Here is a 9,281-nt window from a genome sequence, read left to right as displayed (position 1 = left end):
CCAAGGTCCCTTCCAGCTCTATTCTGAATTTAATTCCTTCATTGACATTCTTATTTGTGTCATGGCTTAAATCCTCCAAAGTAACCTGAAGTTTGTTCTTTTTAGATCTCTGAAAGCACTTTTCAGAAAGTGCTTAATATCTTTAAAACACAAACAGAACTTTGAGAATGTTCACTTAATATATTTGGATGGGTTTTCGTTTTTTTCTCTCCACCTTAGGGTTTCTTCCTTCCATTCTAACATTCGGCTTGCTAGGGAGTGGTTTTCCCTGCCTGAGCAACTTCATAGGCTGAAGGATTTCGTGGGCTGGGTTTTCCCTCAAACTGCCTCTGGAACCAGCTCTGAGCTACTTGGTGCTGAAGAGACGTAGCAAAAAACGCTGCTGCCGACTCTTGCTTCCCTGCACACGAAGAGTCCCACTGTGCTTTCTTTTTCTTTTGCTGAACCACAGCATGAATATTTAACAAGGAGAGAGGGCTAGGTGTTGCTTTTTAGAAGGACAATGGGGCACTTCCCTCTCCTGGGGCACAAGGTTAGTAAACTTCAAACTTCGTCTTCCTTGTGTCAAATGTCCTGTCATTCCTCATGACTCCGTGGAGCAGCCAGTGGAATAAAACAGTCTTTTTTTTTTTTTTTAAAGACTGCTGTATGGCTGCTGAGAGGGGGAAATGACTTTATATTTAAGGAAATGGTGTGTATGCTTTTGGAGGAAAGGCAGGCTGATGGAAATTGAGTGCTAAAAATGTCCCTGCTGTCTTGTGCAAGCTTCTGAATTGCTTGGATTTTGTGAGTCCTGTTTTTAGTTTGCTTTTGGTGGAGTTTCAGGAAAAGGAGCCGAGAAGTTTTTGAAATGGGGAATGGGGAATGAGCTAAACTTTTACAAAAGAATGGGCTGTTCAAAGTTTCGGTTTGAAAGTGTGTTCTCCAGCTACTTCTGTAGGTTAGACACTTCTGCCTATTTTGCTAAGTAGAAGGTGGAAAAAATTTCTAGGGGTGCTTTAAAATCAGCATGCCTTTTATTCCCATGGGGATCTTTACCAAACAAAACCAGTCAGTATCAGGCAATCCTAAAATCAGCTAATATGCAGATATGCACATATTTGACAGCCATTCTTGAACTTGTAATTAATAATCATCGGATGGGTCCATAAACCGTACCGATGACAAAAAAAAATATGTATCTGGCAAGGAAGAAATTTGTGAACATGGAAGGGGACAGACTGATCATATTCTTTAAAGTTGTTCTTCATTTAGCTATGAAACCTTGGTCCCATCATTAGCTCCAATCTAACAGACTTTATAGGGTTATTCATGTGAAGAGAAAACTAAGTAAATGGGTGAAGAATTATGTAAACCATCCAAAGTAATGGGGGACGGGGTAAATTTGTCAATGCAAATAAAACTGCAGATGTTGAAAATGCCCTTTCAATTTGAACCTCCAGAGGGTGAAATGACAGTGGACAGTTTATGATCACCTGGATGGTTCTGGTCTGGTGTTTAGTATCCTATCAACTGCATCCAAGTGACCATTGAGGACATTTGCTGCAAGATTCAGAACTGAAGAGCAAGCCTAAATGGTGCCATCCAGTTCTCCAATTTCTTGATAAACATGCTTGCCTTTGTAGCAATTTGAGTTCAGGAAATCAGGAAGCATTGTGTGTCTTCTCTGCAAGACTCCCAGTATGACCTTTGCATCAATTGATTTGCCTAGATTCAAAAGTAAACATGGGAAGCAGATCTGATATTATTTGTACTGTTCTCAGAATGAAGGATTTGAAACCAATTTATATCTAAAATTTATGTTCATGCATTATATAGATGGAAATGGAAGTCAGCTAATTAGGATTAGGGTAGGGCTATGAGATCTGTGTTGCAAAAATATAAACCATCACTAGATGGCAGCAAAAAATATTGAAGGACCGCTGCCCCTGCTGCCATCTTGTGGTAATTTGGATTTTTGAAGCACTGATCTGATGACCTAGGTAGAGGGATATAGTCTTGAAAATAATAGAGGACATATTGCGTGACAAACACTGGAAGTTGTATTTCAACCAATTTGGAAAATGTCAGCTTGGTGGAAGCTATTTTTCAATATTCAAGGATAGACTCCTGAGAAATAATACAAAAAGTTTCTGCCGATAAACTCATTGACAGAAATTTTGCATCAGTACTTCAGGTATAGGAAACTACGTAGACCACGGGTGTCAAACTCGATCGTGTCACGTGATGTATCGTAACATATCGTGACATTTTTTGCCTTTGCGGAGCCGGGCTGGGTGTGGCCTGCATGTGATGCATCCGGCCCATGGGCTGCCAGTCTGACACCCCTTGTGCATTTGGCAACTCTTCAAATATATTTGGACCTCCACTTATGAATTCTTGGTAGATATGTTTTTTTGCATTGTCAGTGCAAAGGTTTGGAGGACTGTTTTCTAGAGATTGTTTCTCAACCTCAGCAACTTTACCATGTATGAACTTTTCCTGAGTGAAAAAGAAGCAGTAATATGGATACAAAAAAGGAAGAGTGTTCAAATCACTGCAGGTGAAGCTTTGATTAGCATTTGCATAAAGGAAAATCTGCCCAAGAATAATTGCTTGCGGGCTTCTTCCTGAATGCTTCCTTGTAAGCACCAAGCATTTGGGAATTGAGCCAGCATTAATTCACCTAGCAGAAAATCGCCTTAGAAAGTGAGGTTTTTTTTTTAAAGTGAATTGCATATTAATATTGACTAGAATATAAAACCAGTAAACCATTTTGCTCTGCCTGCATTTCTTCACGTCATACATGTAGAGGATAGTATGTTTATTGAATAACTTGCATGGCATTCCTTCAATAGTAATGTACTTCTTAAAAGGGAACTGTCAAGAGCCAGCTTAACTGTGTCACTTATTTATTGCTGAAGTTTTGGAATTCCTTAGAGCAAGTTTGCAAACGAGGGCTGGCAGGCTTTCCAACCAATGTATCTTGATTTCTTTGCTGTCCTTGGGCAGAATTTATTCAGGATCAGTTTGGACCTTTCTGTGGTTCAGATGTGGGTTTTATGTTGAGAACCCACTGCTATTTGTTTAGCAAATACTGTTCTTTGAATGCAAAATTCTCTGGTTGCCTGTTGGAAGGCAGCATTAATGGTGATGGGTAGGTTGCCCAGTCAGATTTCCCCCGATGTGCGGGGGATTGTAACAGTCAGCAAGGTAATTTTGGCCAAGTCCCAAAACATCTGGAAGGCATCCTATTGGAGAAGCTAGTACAACAAAAGAACTAAATTAGAGATGATTTTATCTGCTTCTTTGTCCTAAAACATCGTTTTCTTTTTACTGAAAGTAAGCTCAAGCAGGTTGCAATAAAATAGAACAAATTTCAAAAATTTAAGGCCAAACTTGACATCATATCCTATCAGCAGCAGAAGCTCAACCCAAAGAGTAGATGAATAGGTAGGATCTTAGATGATGCAAAGGATTAAGCACCAGTTGGGGAAGGAATTCCATAATTGAAGAACTACCAATATTGAGAACATCCTCTGCCAAGTTGCCTCCCAATTCAACCTTAAATGACAGACAGGTACATAAGGGAAAAGAAGATTCATTCACACTGTTAGCACATTTTTAAAAAAATCTTCAGCTGTACCCATCCTGAACATTACATCAGATCACGGATGAAGTAGAGCTGGTCTGGTGTAGTGGTTAAAGCTAGAAACTGAGACCATGAGTTTTAGCCTTGCCTTAGGCACAAAACTAACTGTGACCTTAGGCCTGCCATTCTGTGTCAACTGTAGGAAGAAGCAATGTCAAACTAATTCTGAAATTTTGCCCCCCAAAATGGCAGGGACTAATCCAGGCAATTACCAGGAATCAAAAACTGACTGAAAAGCGTGTGTGCACTCGCTCACACACACACATACACGCAGAGAGAGAGAGAGAGAGAGAGAGAGAGAGATGGAATAATACCAAGAAAAAGTACAAAAAAAGTGGCTGTAGCTATTGTTGTCATAACCTGATCTCTAAATTTCTTTGTCAAAGATAAATTACTTGGAGAGCAAGTAATCCAATTGACAGTCCTTGAAGTTCAGCCTAGTCAGGAAACAGATACCATGATAATTATTGGAATTCTACTTTATTGCTGTAGGATATATTAACAGAATCCCCAAAAGCCTGATAGAGATTCACTCTCTCCCTTATATACAACAGAGAATAAAGATGGGGTTATCTTGAGGGGTTTGTTCTTTTCATTCCTCTCTTTTCCAGGAGCTAAGCTGATGTTTATTTAACTGATCTTGCATTCCTTCTTCAAGTATATCTTCACACTTCTCTACACTAACCTGGACAAATAAATGGGGATATTTGTAAGTGTTATTGTGGTGTCCTTGCTACAACTCATATACTGTACGTGATTATGTGAATGGTTTGTGGTAGATAGTGATTTTTTTTCGTTCATATATATGACGTCTGAAATAAAGGTGAAATTTCAAAATGTTGCCATGGCATTGATAGATTTTTTTTTACTTTTAAAAAAAATAGTGGGTAAATATGTCTTGTCTTCATCAGCAGATAAATCTTTGAAACTGGTCTCAAGTGGTACTAATCTGTTTTGGTGTCATTGCACACCAATAGCAGACTTAATCTGGATACATCCTTACTGTTAATAATACTTGTCTAATATTTTTTCCAGTCTTACTTCTGGCTTCCTGATTATCAAATCTTTTACTTAAGTCACAAAAGCTTCTATTATGATTATTTCCTTAGTGGAAAGTTGCAGAAGGAACCACGTCACCACATCTTCCTAGCTTCAGCCAAAGCAGAAATCAAAATGTGACTTTCATCTGCTAGGAAAAACTGGATTCCAGATTATCCTGCAGATGTATGAGAGGGTTTGGGCGGGTTCTTATTGGCCAGGGATTAGATTTAGGAGGGGTGGTGGTAAAGGGGTTTCTGAAAAAACTCTTCTTTTCAGAGTTCAGTAATTCCTTCACCCTTGCAAAGTGAATCTGGAAGAACATGATATCCAGTGAAAAAATTGTGAGGCAAGGAACTTAAATCGTTCCACTACCAGCTTAAATGTTCTTTTCTCAATTGCGTTTTAGGCAGTAGCCAGGAGATCAAGACCTTCAAACTGGGAAAAGTAGTTAGGAGAGAAGATTTATTTGTGTTTCTTGTAAAAGGAAATTCTCCTTTGAATAGCCACCAACTATCTGCAAAAAGGCTTAAGAGGAGACATTCTTTCAAGTAATTAAAATTAAGAAATAATGATTATTTTTTTATACTTCTTTTGAATACCCAGGATAGTACAGAGAGCTGTGAATGATAAGGCTGGTATTCTTATTTTAGATGTTTGGGGGCCTAAAACAGATGATGTGATGTGAGAAATTTCAGCTAATAAGTAACTAATTATTATTGGAATTTGGAATGCAGCATGCATTTCCATTGAATTTCACATCCAGTGACCTTTCACTGCAAAATATGAAGGTTCACACTCAAATAAACAGAATTGGATGTTTGTGATCAATCATACTGTACAGTTGAGGTCCAATTTTCATTATAAAGTGTTTGAAATGTCCTTTGAGACTCCCAGATGGCCTTCTTTGGCATAAATAATAGGGACAAAATCCCAAGTCAGTTGTCAGAATGATTGATTGGCTTCCTTCTTTTATTCCTCCTTAGTAATTAAAAAACCCTTTCCTCCTTTAGCTAGTTAAAGGAGGCACTCTAAGCAAGATCTGAAATAAGAAAATCTGTTTTGTTTTGTTTTTTTAAAAAAACCAATGGCTAACTCTGCTGAGCTACTTTGAAGATCAGGAAAAAAGATATTAGTAAAGGTGGTATTTGATTATTTCTTTTGTAACCCTTTTCTCCAAGCTAAATCTTTTATTACTGTACTAACATGAAAAAATATTTTTCTTTAATTCAAAACAATTTACAGTATCTTAAGCCAGGGCTTTTCAACCAGTGGTACGGGTACCACCTGTGGTACATTGGCACCTGGCAGGTGGTACGCAACAATCCTAGAAAAATGGTAGTGGGGGAGGGGAATGAGCTGAACCGGTGGCAGCACCGCACAAGCCTGAGCGAGAGATGGCTGGAGCTGCAGAGCTGTCAGGGCTCAGCGGAAGCTCCAGGATCAGTACCACTTTCCAGCTGATCGGTGCTTCTTCGGGGCTGTCAGGGCTCAGCGGAAGCTCCAGGATCAGTACCACTTTCCAGCTGATCGGTGCTTCTTCGGGGCTGTCAGGGCTCAGTGGAAGTGCCAGGATCAGCGCCAGGCTCCAGCTGGAGCTCGGTGTTGATCCTGGTGCTTCTGTTGAGCCCTGAAGAAGCACCAATCAACTGGAAAGCAGCACTGATCCTGGCACTTCTGCTGAGCCCAGAAGAAGCGCCGATCAGCTGGAACGTTGCAGCATCTCCAGGGTCTTGTGATTTACATTCAGCTGCTTGGCAACTGATTCATATTTATGACGGTCACAGTGTTGCACGGTCATGTGAAGTGACCAAAACCTGCTGCAACCACCCAGCAGACAGGGGGAATAAAAACCAAACACCCCCCACCCCACCCCCGCTGCCAATCCTCAACAGAAATGCTCACAACAATGAAAACCTTGGACAGGAGGAAGAGCGCCGCTGGGCACTGTCTTGCTCGGCTGTGGCTTGGGGGGCACTTTTTTCAGTGCCATTGTAACTTCGAACAGTCACTAAGTGAACTGTTGTAAGTCGAGGACTACCTGTACTTTATCATTTTTTTCCTTTTTTTTTTTTGGTCATCAAGTTTTTGACACCTTGCTAGGTGACTGGTGGTACTCGGATGCTGCCATATCCTAAAAGTGGTACAATGGGTGAAAAGGTTGAAAAGCCCTGTCTTAAGCCTATTATCTTATTAGGATCCTTTTAGATCTGCTAAAAATATGGGAATGGGCTCTTTCTTAAGGTTGGTTGTGGACTTAAATTCAAAGCCTTTCCTTTGGGAAAGATATGCTAACTGCTTTTTTAAGGGAGGGAACTTCAGATACAACATTTATGTCTGCCTTCTCTCCCTCCCCGGCCCCTCCTCTTCCCACAGAGATAATTGCATAGTCTGTAATAAGTATTTGGAGAAAAAGCATGCAAGGAAAGGTTTAAACACCTTTTACCAAAATGCTGTTTTTTTCTTTACTATTAAATAACAGGGAGTTAAGAGTTGCTAAGATGTGTAAAGGGACTAAAATGGCTACCCCTTCAGCTGTACTTATTGAAATAATAAGTACAGGTATTCCTTGACTTACGACCACTATCGACCCCAAATTTTCTGAGGCTTAACAAAACAGTTATTAAGTGAATTTAGCCCCATTTTATGACCTTTCTTGCCACAGTTGTTAAGTGAACTACCTGCAGTTGTTAAATTAGTAACCACAGTTGTTAAGCAAATCTGGCTTCCCCATTGACTTTGCTTGTCAGAAGGTTACAAAAGGTGATCACAGGACCCCCAGGACACTGCAACCATCATAGATATGAATCAGCTGTCAAGCATCTAAATTTTGATCAGACAACCATGGGGATGCTGCAATGGTTGTAAGTGTGAAAAATGGTCATAAGTCACTTTTTTCACTGCCATTGTAATTTCAAATGGTCACTAAACGAATGGCTGTAAGTCAAAGACTCACCTGTATTGACTCAGCCTTCCATCCTTCCGAGGTCAGTAAAATGAGGATTCAGATTGCTGGGGGCAAGATACTGACTTTATAAACCGCTTAGAGAGGGCTGTAAAGCACTCTGAAGCAGAATATAAGTCTAAGTGCTATTGCTATCTCACAGTCCTCTTTGCTTTCTCTAATTTAAATCTAATCTCATTCAAGATTCAGTGGGTGCTGTCTATCATCAACAGGTTAAGTCAGGTTAAGCTGCTGCACTGATCCTCCTCTGTGTGAGGAATGTCTCGTCCTTCATCATGGACGCTAAAATGTGTTCAGCCAGGATGTTAATTAGTAAGCAAGTCAACAAAGCACAAGATTCTTGATAGGTCTTCTGCTTTTACTTTGTTAAAGGGTGAGTTAAATGGGAAAGCTCATAGGTTCAAAATGTTGAAATTCCTGGAACGTCAGCCTGTAAGTTGTGAGACATTGTACAGCAATCAAAATAAGGCTGTGAGGTAATGCAGTTTCTGGATCAAGAGGAGTTGGAAAGATGCCACATTCCTGGCATGTTACAGTGCTAAATGAATGGAAATAGCCCAATGTATATGGCTTCAAACAATAAAGACGCTTGAATCAAGTTCATCTCCTGGTGGCTACACAAATACAGCTTCATACAGAAAACATCTATTTATGTAGATCTATTTATATAACACTCAGATCCTGAGATTCCAGATGGCCTACAATGTAGGACTGAAACATAACCTAACAACCTCAAAAATAGATTTTTGGCAATCCTGCAGAAGGGACTTGTAATTGTCTTCCTTGTGACGTTTTGCAGCTCCCCAGAGACCTGAGAGTCTCTTGTGGTTTCCTACACAAATACTGCAGGTAGTCCTCGGGTTATGACAGCAATTGAAAGGGGAATTTCTACTGCTAAACAATGCAGTCATAAAATGCAATGTCATGTGACCACATCACTTAGCACTGGCAATTCTGCCATTTCTGGTTGCCACTGTAACCCCAGGACTGCAAGTCATTCGTTGGAAAGAGGTGGGAGTCTTAGGCAAGGAGTGAGGTTAGGTTGTGTGGGTGCCATGGGCAGGCACTAGAGCAGGGGTCTTCAAACTTGGCACGCTGGCTGAGGAATTCTGGGAGTTGAAATCCACAAGTCATAAAAGGGCCAAGTTTGAAGACTCCTGCACTAGAGAGTATGGGCAGGCCAGCAGCGGCCATGGGTAGGCACTACAGAACACTAGAAGATCAATTGGGGGATATGGGTGTGTGCCCTGTGAAGCTCAGGCAGGTGGGTACTGCTGCAAAAAGTATTGTAATACTCTGTGCTAAATAACCATGGTTTATTACATAAGGCATAATTGTCTCCATTGACAGAACATGCTAAATATGTAAATTGTGATTTAGAAAAAAAAACCAGGATGGATTTGGGCAGCACACTGAGACAAAACTCAACAAGGCCCCTTACAGCTTTGTATGTTTCCTGTTCACCCCCACTGTACAGGTAGTCCTTGACTTACAACCACAATTGAGCCCAAAGTTTTATGTTGCTAAGCAAGACATTTGTTAAATGAGCTTTGCCCTATCTTACGACCGTTCTTGCCACAGTTATTAAGTGAACCACCGCAGTTGTTAAGTTAGTAACATGGTTGTTATGTGAATCTGGTTTCCCCA

General features: G+C 40.4%; 1 protein-coding gene across 1 annotated transcript in view; it reads left to right on the top strand.

The window, feature by feature from the left end:
- The first annotated feature begins 480 nt into the window (after positions 1–480).
- PLD1 (phospholipase D1) overlaps positions 481–9,281 on the top strand; it is a 120,838-nt gene continuing 112,037 nt past the window's right edge. The window contains exon 1 of the mRNA XM_015814930.1: positions 481–532. The gene's annotated coding sequence lies outside the window, so the exon portion shown is untranslated. The remainder of the gene's footprint in view (positions 533–9,281) is intronic.

The sequence above is a fragment of the Protobothrops mucrosquamatus genome, unplaced genomic scaffold, assembly GCF_001527695.2.
Source record: "Protobothrops mucrosquamatus isolate PMUCROS unplaced genomic scaffold, P.Mucros_1.0 scaffold298, whole genome shotgun sequence".
Lineage (NCBI taxonomy): Eukaryota > Metazoa > Chordata > Lepidosauria > Squamata > Viperidae > Protobothrops > Protobothrops mucrosquamatus.
The sequence above is the reverse complement of the archived record's forward strand: the minus strand, read 5'-3'. Positions and strand labels throughout refer to the sequence as shown.